Genomic DNA, 11808 nt, shown 5'->3' with positions numbered 1-11808 from the left:
ACAGTGACTGCACCTGAAGAGTCTTAGCAGAATCCTGGCTGGACACAGTGGCTTCGATCCTTCACTGATATGAGTTGGGGCACAGGGGAGCAGCTTACTTCCTGCCACAAGAGATAGTTGGAAAAGAGCTATAAACCAAAACATCTCCAAAGACTGTCCTTATTCTTCAGCCAATTTGGAATCAGAATTTAGAATTTGTTGCTTCCAAATCTGCCTTCTACTGTCTTGTTGCCATGTGGTCAATTAGTAAACACTCACACATGCTGGCCACCATGTCCATCTCTGTTTCTGAAACAAGTCAAGCCCATTCCTGCCTGTGGGCTGTGCCCTGGGGTGCCCTATGCCTGGAGCTCCTGCCCCTGGTCTGGTTGTTTTGTGTCTTTCCTTCTTACAGAACAGCACCCTCATGGCTTAACCTAGAGAAGCCTTCCCTGTCCTCGCTGCCTCAGGTAACTCCGTCACTTCCATTCTAGACTCCCTCCATCAAACCACCTTGTTTAGTACCTTCACAGCATTTTATCCAACTTGAAATGATATGTTTATTAGTTGCCTTGTGCATTGTCTGACTCCTCCATTGTATGTGACTATGCTGAAGGCAGGAATTTGATTGTCATGGTCACTGTGGTGCCCCCAGGGACCACATCAGTGTCTGGCATAAGGCAAGTGCCCATGGAAAAATGACACATAAACCCGTGAGTGAAGACCCTGCATTGGGGTCAAGGCAAACTGATATGGTTTGGCTGTGTCCCCACCCAAATCTCACCTTGAATTGTAGCTCCCATAGTTCCCTCATGTTGTGAGAAGGACCCAGTGGGAGGTAATTGAATCATGGGGACAGTTTCCCCCATACCGTTCTCATGGAAGTGGATAAATCTCATGATATCGATGGTTTTACAACGAGAAACCCCTCCATTCTCTCTTTGCCTGCCACCATGTGAGACATGCCTTGGTTCTTCCCTCACCTTCCACCGTGATTGTGAGGCCTCCATAGCCATGTGGAACTGTGAGTTCATTAAACTTATTTTTCTTTATGAATTACCCAGTCTTGGATATATCTTTAAGAGCAGTGTGAGAACAGACTAATGCAGCGGACCTACCTTCAACCAATCCACCCGTACAACCCATACCCTGGGGTAGTTCCAGAAAATTTGTCTTCAAGGAGTCAGATCTTTGGCTTGAATTCAGTGAGAACGTAGAGAAATCTTTTCTCTTCAATTTCCAACCAAGGACATCTTAAAAATAGCATCAGTTTTAACCTAAAAGTAGGGTGGGCTTTGAATATTAAGGTAACCCAAGAACCAAGATATGTGAAAAGAACACCAAGTGATGTTTTATTTTTGCCTGCAGTGATGATGTCTGCCATATCAAAATGCAGAGATTGTGATGATCTCAGTGTGTTCAAAGTAGAAGCTTGCTACATTTGAACTCTCATATCTGGCCTCACACATGTAATATTCAGTAATATCTGTGTTCATAGGGGGGCATCATTTCTGTCTTCTGGTATCCTCCTTCACGTCCATTCCAACTCTGTGGTGTCTTTCTGAGCAATTGTCCTTGCTACTTAAAAGACTCGGTTCTGCCAAACTCCTAAATAATGCCTCTGGAAATGGCACATATTCCCATCATGATGGCAGAAAAGAATAAAGAGGAAAAACAAGATCTACATGGAAATAAGGCATCAAAAATGTGTGATGTCCTCTGAGTTTGATAATAATGTTTGAATTTTAAAATGCTTGAAAATCACACCTGTCACCAACGAGGTACATTTCTTGGAGACTGTTAGAAGTACTTGCTCGTAATGGATCTGAAAATGTTTTATTTTGTTGGAATTGGAGCTGGAGGTCACGTGAAAATCATCACAGGCTTCCTCACATTTTCACATAGGGCCACACATGTGCTGGTAAAGTCCATTTCCCTGTAGGTGAATACAGATAAATTCTCTCCACTCAACGTGTGTGGAGATGGGACCTCATAAACCACTCCCCCACTTTATGGAGTCAGGTGTGCTCAGGCACTAAGCTCTGGGGTGCAGCACCCCGTGGCCTGGCAGAGCTGGCCCTAGAGCCTGGAGACCTGAAGTGGCTCATGCCACTTGGGCAGGAGACCTGTCTACTGGTCCCCATATCACTGTCCTGGTGATGCTGGTTTTTCAGCATCAGGCATGCTGTCCTCTTCTTCCTCGTCTTCCTTTCCACCTGCAGCTCTGAAGACAGGTTCAGCAGAGTGTGCAGCCACCTCACCTGCCTCAGGTGTGAATGACCGCAGCACCCTGAGCTGGGGTGTGAATGACTGCAGGACCCTAAGCTCAGGAAACCAAAGGGCTCTGCAGTTAGGGAATACCTGTCACCTACTCTAAAATTAGGAGACTGCTGCCTTTACACAAGATTAACCTGTACCTGATGCTCTGGACATGGAAGGCTAGACTATGGAGGGCTTGACTCATGTGTGAAGGACCAGGCTGTGACTAGAGGCTGCCCTCACTAGGGCTGAACCTCCATGCAGTGCATAGACGTTAACATGGATAATTAATAAGCTGGGCACTCATCATGAGATTCATCTCCACACAGGCCATGTTCCATGGAAACAGGGGTGGTATGCCTTGCCTCAGCGAACACCAATCAAAGCACCTGTGAGCACTGCATCTGTGCCCTCATAGTCACACCTCTTGGAAGTTTCTCTGCTTTATTTGTTGGACTGGCGTCTTTGCTCTTAGGGCTGAAATTATGGGCCTTGCTTGGTGTCATCCATGAACATGTTAAATCAGACACATCTGAAGCCACAGCAGGACGACACCCTGCCCTGAAAATGTCTCACCACAATTTATACTAAGTCAGAGCAAGGAGAGGTGCTGGATGTATACTTGCAACAGCCAGAGATAGAAATGTGTGTGTTTGTGTGAATATGTGCGTGTGTCTGGAAAGAAATGGGAGAAAGGAAAATGGGATTATTGAATATCATCTAGGTCAGACATGGTGGCTTATGCCTGTAATCTCAACACTGGGAGGCTGCAGAGGAGAAACATTTGAGCCCAGGAGTTCAAGACCAGCCTGAGAAATATGAAGAAACCCCATGTCAACCAAAAAAAAATGCAAATATTAGCCGGGTGTGGTGGCATGTGGCTATAGTCTCAGCTACTCAGGAGGCTGAAATGGGAGTATCACCTGAGCCCAGGAAGCAGAGAGTGCAGTGAGCTGAGAATACACCTCTGCACTCTAGCCCAGGCAACAGAGCAAGACCCTATCTCAAAAGCAAAAGAAAAGAAAAAAGAATCACCTACAGGAATTATTAAATATCATTATTGCAGGGAGAATAACCTACTTACACCTAGATGCATCTTATATACACTATGTCCAAAAGTTTAAAATTATTTTTAGGGCACAAATGCAGACATTTTCTCCCACTGAGTCTGAAATCCTGCTATAGGATTTCTCATTATCTTGATTTTGGAGAGTAGGAAACTGAGGCACAGAGAGGCTGAGACCCTGCCAGTATCCCCATCTGATAAGCGAGCCGAAATTCAGATCCTGGCAGGTTGACTCTAGAGTCTGAGACCTCGTTCACTACTTTGCTCAAGATTTTTGCCTGGGATCTAGTTCTCAGGGGACCATAATAAATCATGTTTCCTCTGAACCTCATTTTGCTCCTACATAAAGTGGGATCATACTATTAATACTTACCTTGTGTGCATCATTGAGATAGAACATTGTAAGGAAGGTTACAAGATGTAACATCCTGGGCACTACAAGTTAATCGCTGATTTATGTCAAGCTGAGGGAATGTCTTCCTGTCCCTGACCACCACTGGCCAGTCTTGTGCTTTCTGTCCTCTTCTCTGTAGACCCAGATAAAATTTCTCACTTGGAGAAGCTGTGTCCTCACTGATCCTTCCTCACCAGGTGCATGCCAATACCTTTACTCACTGTTACTCCCACCTGCAAAATTCTCTCTGATTACCCATAAATACCCCATTCTTAAAGAGGCCAGTCTACCCCACCACATCCATAAGCCAGCTGGCTCCAAACTGCAATGGCAGACACAGTCTACTCTACACGATCTAACCCTCATGTCCTATCCACATCTTCTATGTGCTACGCCTTGTCTTCCCAGCCAAACTACAAGCTCCCCAGATGATAACTGGTAGGTTTTTAAAAACTTACATCCCTTGGTATATGAAACACCCAACACAGAGTTGAGTACACAATGAGTGTTATCTACTCTAGGCTGGTTATTGATCAACCCGGCTATGTCACTCATAGATGCCCCTACCAACTGGACCGAAATGACCTCTCATGGAACCCAGTGCTGGTATGTATAGAGCCTTTATGTCTTGTTTGGCAACTGTCATTGATTCACCCTGTCCCTATCTTCAATTTCTTAAATGTGTACCCAAGACTAAATCTGTCTTCTGTAACATGAGGTCTGTGGGAATAATCCATCAGGTTGAGACTGGGACTAGACAAAGTCATATGTACCCCTGTGGGCTCCTTAAATTTTGCTAACTGGCAACAGGCTGCACTGAAAACTATATCTCCCCATGCATTAAATCCAGGATTTAACTCCAAGGTGTTTATATTGAATATGAAAAGGCATATAGGTGACAGAGGGAATATAATATAGTTTTGTTTTGTTTTGTTCTGTTTTGTTTTTGAGACTGAGGCTCACTCTGTCACCCAGGCCAGAGTACAATACCTTGGTCTCGGCTCACTGCATTCTCCACCTCCTGAGTTCCAGTGATTCTTCTGCCTCAGCATCCCGAGTAGCTGTGATTACAGGTGTGTGCTACCATGCCTGGCTAATTTTTGTATTTTTAGTAGAGACGAGGTTTCACCATGTTGGCCAGGCTGCACTTGAACTCCTGTCCTCAGCTGATCCAGCCACCTCGGCCTCCCAAAGTGCTGGGATTACAGGCATGAGCTACCATGGCCCGCCTCAATATAATATAGTTTTAACGAAAATTTTAAAAATTGAGAAAAAAAATAAGTACACAGAAACTACGAATATGGTATTCCAGCTTCACATCACAGCTCACCTCCTGAAACTGGTGTATGAAGTTCAGATTCCTCAGCAAGACATTCAATTGTGAGTGTAGGGATATATTTTGACATCAGAATTCTTTTTTTGTTGTTATTGTTTCCCCAACACTTACATTCCAATTTTAACCAAGAGAGGTAAGTAATCTTCCCACCAGCACTGCTGCAGTGGCTGAGTAATAGCTGTCACACACATTGATTTCTCTTTCTTCCTCACTATTCACATTCTCAGAAGACTTGTGAGACACAGGGCTCACATTTTTCCTTGAGAGTACTGTACGTGTGATGGAGTAAACAACAATTTCAAAAAAAAAAGTGAAAGAAATGATTAAAACCCAAATCTTCAAAAAATAATTACTTAGTATATCTGAGGAACAGTTTGTAATGAGAAAATTTGGAGGAGATAAGTGTTTTCAACTAAAAATGATGTTTATAGGAAACTTCTTATTTATCTCCCAGAAATTGAAAAAATCATACATCATAGAAAAGACGTTTTGTTCTATTTTGAGCTTCTTTTTTCTTTACTACCAAACAAGAAAAGACTCACTACTGTATAATGTGTTAATAGCAACTTTATTTGTAATAGCCACAAAATGAGAATTAGCCCAGATGTCTTCCAGGTGGCTCAACTAGCAGTAAATAGTACATTCGCACAATGGAAGATCACTCCACGGTTAAAAAGAAGTGACATATTGATATACATAACAACTTGAGCAAATCTCCAGGGAATTGTATTGAAAAAATAATTATATACAAAAATTACTCCAATACCAAAAGCCCAGATTTGTGATTCTATATATTCAATGTTATTTAAAGGGGGAAAATGTTCAGAAAAGGAGTACCTGCCAGAGATTAAGGAATGGTGGGGCAGGGGAGTCTAAAGGAAGGTAGTTTGGAGATGGGTTTAGTTAGCAAAGGACAACAGAGGAATGCTTGTGGTGTTGAAACTGTTCAGTACCTTGACTTGGTAGGGGATACAGGAACCTACACAGGTGAGAAGACTGTATACAACTTAGTACACACATACAAATGAGTGCCCATATAACTGGTGAAATCAAAACAAGATCTGGGGCTGGGCACAGTGGTTCATGCCTGTAATCCCAGCATTTTGGGAGGTTGAGGCAGGAATATCACTTAAGGCTAGGAGTTCAAGACCAGCCTGGACAACATGAGACTCCCCCACCTCTATGAAAAATAAGAAAAGTAGCTAAGCAGGTGGCCCATGCCTGTTGTCCCAGCAACTTAAGAGGCTGAGGGCTGGAAGGATCTCTTGAGTGCAGGAGCTCGAGGTTACAGTGAGTTATGATCATACCACTGCACTCCAGCCTGGGCAACAAGCAAGGTCCTGTGACAAAAACCATCTGTAGATTATACTTCTGCACTTATGTCAATATCTTGGCTATGGTATTATGATAGAGTTTTACAAGTTACCATTGTGGACATTTGGCAAAGGGATCAAGGGATCTGTGTGCTTTATTTCTTGCAATTGCCTGGGAGTTATCTCAAAGAAATTTTAACCACTCCCCCAAACAAAACATAACTGCATGTCTAACCATGAGAAAAACGACACCCAAAGAGAAGGGCATTTTATAAAATATCTGACTACTTTTCTCAAAACTCAGTAGCATCAAAAAAGTTGAATAGTGGATACAATTCACTACAAAGCATGAGAAACGGTCCCAGCTAAGGAGAGTCTAAGTGATGACCGAATGCACCGTGGTCTCTTGGCTCCCAGGATGGAAAAAGGCCGTTTGGTAAAAACTAACGACGTCTGAATAAATATGGACTTTAGTTAATAATAATATAGAGATATTGGGTCACGCATTGTGGCAAATGTACCATGGACATGAAATATGTTAATTATAGGGGGAAACTGGGTGTGGGGTACATGAGAAGTCTCTGTAATAGTTGTCTTGACAACTATTCTGTAGATTCAAAACTATCTTTAAATCAATAAATAATGGAATAAATGTTAGTAGTTTATTTAATAATTAATTGTTAAATAAAACACGGTTGTCAAAAGGCAGGGGCCAAGTTTGTCCTGATGATGCAGAGAATTCCTTTCCCAGCTCCCGGGAAAGGCATCTGCCACTGTGGCAAGCTTTGAAATCTCCTCCGTGGAAATGACAGTTTGCTTCTATCCCATAAGAGCACCATCTGCAGTGCTGCTCAGGAAAGCCACCAACCAGAACTGTGGATCTGCATTCCAGGACCCGCAACGTAAATGCCTTCGAGATGGACCGCGAGAAGTGGCTAAGGCGTTCTCGGTGTGAGCTATTATTCAGCAATGAAAAATTATAAGTTAAAACATTTACTCTAAGCATGAAGGCAGCGTGATATATTTAGCTAACAATGTCCTCAACATATGGCCCTCCGGCATTGCCGTGACATTTTCTAGGGATGGAAATTACATTTTGCCTTCAGATCTACATGATTCAGGACCTGCAAAGGGAGGAAAGCAAAACAGTACAAGAACGAATATGAAGGTGGTTACGGCCTGGCTGTCATGAAGGGCTTGAAAGTGGTAGGGCATGATTTTAAATTTCCCCGAGCTCAAGACCTGAACCTGTCAGGACTGTAGTAAATGTGTGTCCTTGGAGAATACAGGTGACTATATTTAGATGGAATATGGACGCCTTTGGAAATTTACTGGGAAAACAGACTGAAATGAGATTCGTTTTTCAAGTCCTCTTTCTTTAGTGATATATTTGCTTGTGTAGTCCCCAACAAAATAGGAGAGGATTGTTTTTAACACACTATGAATTTTCTTTGGGAATTTATCAGCAATAGCAAATATAAAAATGCATTAATAAAGGAATATCTGTAAGTACCAACTACATGTAATACCCCTTTAATATATTGGCCATTAAAACGTTATTGCTTTGTTCATATTTTTCATAACATTTTCTCAGAGGGAGGGCTAGTCTGCCAACAACTATTTTATCGTGGTCAGAAGCAACAGTCCCATGTTTGTTATTTCCATTTCTGCAAGTAAAGGAGTCAGACTCTATTGTAAAAATAAATTGATTGCAGGTATTTTACCACCATTGCCTTTCTGTCTCCACTTCTAGGCCAAATATATTGAATCAATTTAATTCAAGAATTATCTGGGCTTATGCCAGGTACTGAAGTTCAAAGAATATATAATAGAACAATATCTAGGTCTTGCTTTCAGAGAATTTTTGTTCTAGCTTGAAGCAAAGACTAACTTGAAACAATTATATTTGATTTAGTGCCTTCTTATACTGAGGGCAAAAACATATGCCAAAAACAATAACTACTATATCTATACTATGAAATATGCAGCATGCAATTAGCCTTAATATTATAATAAAATATTATTCAAGTTTGGCACTTTACAAATCCTCTGTATTTAATCTGGTCAGATGCCAAAATATCCAGGAATAGGAGAATGTTAGCTTCTTTGGAGAAAAAAGTAACAGCAAGTGTCTGAGAGCCATGGTTTAGAAGCTTGAGCTTTCTTCTAGAAAGCCACACCCAGCAAAAGAAACGTCCTAGCATTTCTGAAAAGTGCTGTTTTTTAAAGGTGATCTATCCTTTCTGTCAGATAGAAAAAGAAAAAGAAAAGAAAAAAGAAAAATGTGATCTATTCATATTTCTGATTAATTTTGTTTTCACAAATAATAAAAAATGAGATTTAACTTAATTATTTGAACATAGAAAATACAGTCATACCATTTTACTTTTCCTATTTGCTGACTGCAATAACTGTCCGTTCTAGGCTGGTGTGATTGGTGACTGATGGGTCTCCTCATGATCTACTTTGCACGGCTAATACTTTTTTATTACATGGCAAACACTGTAATTTTGCCTTGCTGACCACGGGACATTTTTGTTTTCTTAGAAATATTATTGAGTTTTGTTACGGGATTCTCTGAAGCTGATGAGAAGCAGTTTGAGCCTCTTTGTTCCTGCGTTTAAGAATTGTTTGGCTGAACAGGACTAGTTCTCACTTTAGAGTTAATTATTTACACTAAAAGGAAAGGCTTTTCTGAGGACTTTCGCCAGTGCCTCCCAGATCTTGAGGTTTTTTTAATGTGGCTAGTGATACAGGCTCACACCTGTAATCCCAGCCCTTTGAGGGGCTGAGGTTGGAGGGTAGCTTGAGCCCAGGAGATGAATACCAGCCAGGGCAACATGGCAAGACCCTGTCTCTACAAAAAAAATTTTTTTTTAAATTTAGCCAGGCACGGTGGCTTGCACCTGTAGTCTCAGCTTCTCAGGAGGCTGAGGCAGGAAGATTGCTTGAGCCCTGAAGGTTGAAGCTGCAGTGAGCTATGATCACATCACTGCACTCCAGCCTAGGTGATTGCACTCCAGCCTGGGTAACAGAGCAAGACCCTGTCTCTTAATATATATATATTACACACTACCTATGTAAATACATAGGTGGAGATATATATATGTGTATATACACACTCACACATATATATATACACATATGTATTTACATAAGTATATATACATATATACTTATATATATTACATATGTATATATACATATATACTTATATATATTACATATGTATATATACATATATACATGTGTATACATATATGCATATATATATGTATGTATTTACATAGGCAGTATCCCAGAACCATGTGTATCCCAGGCCCTGGGACTCTAATTCTTTCTGATAGTTCTTATCCAGGTCTTAGGTAGTTTCCTCACACACAAGTGTTCATCAGTACTGAGCTGAATACTCCAAAGGACCCCCAGCACGTCTTTGCATATCTGTCTCTGCACAGCTCTATTCTCCCTTCTCCTTCATCCTTCAGGCTGTAGCTGCTTTGGTCTTTCTTAACTGTTATCTCCATCTCTCAAGAAAGGGAGCCTCCCTACCCCACTGCGACCCTGCCCTGCACCACTGTCCAGAAACTCAAGGCAGTTAGCTGAATCACTCGCTTCATTTATTCCTTATCTTTCTGTCCTGTGTTGGTTTATTGTGGTATTTTACAAATTGTTTTTTCACTTATTTACATCTGTTTTTGTTGTTGTTGTTGTTTCAGGCAGGAGACTAAATCTGGTTCCTGTAACTCCATTTTTGCTAAGAGCAAAATGTTCACCCCAGACTTTTTTTCAAGAAATCTCTTCATTTGCTTAGGCAGATTTTACTACCAAAAAGCATTAAATGAAACACTCCTACTGAAGATCAATTTAAAAGATGCACTTATTTGAAACTCAAAGACATGGAATTTTCAACAACCAAGATTGAAATGTTGTTTTTGATTCATGATAGACTTCACCAAACTGGCAAGGATTCTCAAAAAGTAGCAGCCTGTGGTGGCCTGTATTTCTTGATCAGAATTGCCAATGAGATGTTTGCAAAACAGTCTGTTCCAATGGAAGTAAGCTCTGCCTCAAAGTCCAAGCAGAGTATAGCTGCTCTGAATCCCAAAAATAGCAATAATTGTAAGAATTAACGTGATCGATAATGAATATAAATATGTACCAATCACCAATGCTAAGTGCTTTTAAAGTATTATATTAACTAATTTAATCATTGCAGCAGCATCAAGAAGTGAATCTTATAATTATTTCCACCTAGAGATGGCAAAACAGGGGTTTAAAAAGACTAGGAGAAATGTCTATGGTTACTCTGGTATCAAATGGTAGAGATGGGTTTTCAGTTCAGCTTTTTCTGACTGCAATGTCCATGTGAGGCCTTTCTTCTCCATTCTGACTCCCTATGTAAAGAGAATCTTTTAGTCCATAAAATGCGTTCTATCCAGCTTCTTAGCATATGTGTTAACCTTTGCAAAAGCACAAAAGCACTTCTACTTGCTTTTTAGATATCCTTCAAGTTGCCTATGGAAGTCATTGCTAAGGAGACACAAATCAGCAGCAGCAGTCATGCCAAAATCGATATTTACTATAGATTATGCAGCATAAACATTATATAGTCTATTAGGATAAAATGTGAACCGTCATAATGCTCGTACTATGGGGAAATTATTATGGCAACATGGGCTCAGTAAATATTTACTAGGGCAACTTACCCAGAGCTGTGCCCAATATTACATCCTGACTCTTGTATTAGTCAGGGTTCTCCAGAGAAATAGAAGTAGTAGGCTATATATTAATATCTAAGAGGAAATTTATTATGAGAATTGGATCATGCAATTTTGGAGGCCAAGAAGTCTCCTCATGTGTGTCACCAAGCTGGAGAACTAGGGAAGAAAGTGATGTAATTCAGTCCAAGTTTGAAGACTTGATAATGGAGTGGGCAAGGGGGCTGGGGGTGGTGGCTTGTGTAAGTCCCAGAGTCCAAGAACTAGGAGCTCCAATGTTCAAAGGCAGGAGAAGATGGATGTCAGCTCAAGAAGAAATGGATGTCTCTTGCTCTATTCAAGCCCTCAAGGGATCTTTACTCAGTCTGCTGATTCCAGTGTTAATCTCTTCCAAAAACACCCCCAGAAATAATGTTCTGCCTACCATCTGGGCATCCCTTAGCCCAGTCAAGTTGACACATAAAATTAACCAATGCAATTACTATCTTTAAAAATTTTTAGTTCATTTCTGGCAACTCAATAAGGCATCTAGAAGTATGTGATCCTTTTTCTTTATGTGAGAAATATGAAGAGAGAGAAATAGGAGATGAAGGAGGGAAAGAGAATGTGGACTTTATTTGGAACAGAGTTATATGTGTTTGACACACTGCATATGATCTAAGCAGAAATAATTATTCAAGACCATGTCTCTTTTATTTTAATTTTGCATTCTAAAGAAAAAGCATATTTTAACCAATATTGTC

At 40.8% G+C, this 11808-nt stretch overlaps 1 long non-coding RNA gene across 1 annotated transcript; it reads left to right on the top strand.

Moving 5' to 3' along the window:
* The first annotated feature begins 256 nt into the window (after positions 1-256).
* Positions 257-10505, top strand: LOC118144471 (uncharacterized). The gene is made up of 3 exons (XR_004729280.3): positions 257-449; positions 4220-4304; positions 10064-10505. It is a non-coding gene; the product is annotated as an uncharacterized LOC118144471 (long non-coding RNA).
* The last annotated feature ends 1303 nt before the right edge of the window (positions 10506-11808 follow it).

Source organism: Callithrix jacchus, chromosome 9 (assembly GCF_049354715.1).
Source record: "Callithrix jacchus isolate 240 chromosome 9, calJac240_pri, whole genome shotgun sequence".
Taxonomy (NCBI): Eukaryota; Metazoa; Chordata; class Mammalia; order Primates; family Cebidae; genus Callithrix; species Callithrix jacchus.
Note: the sequence above shows the minus strand (reverse complement) of the source record. Positions and strands in the feature narration are given on the sequence as shown.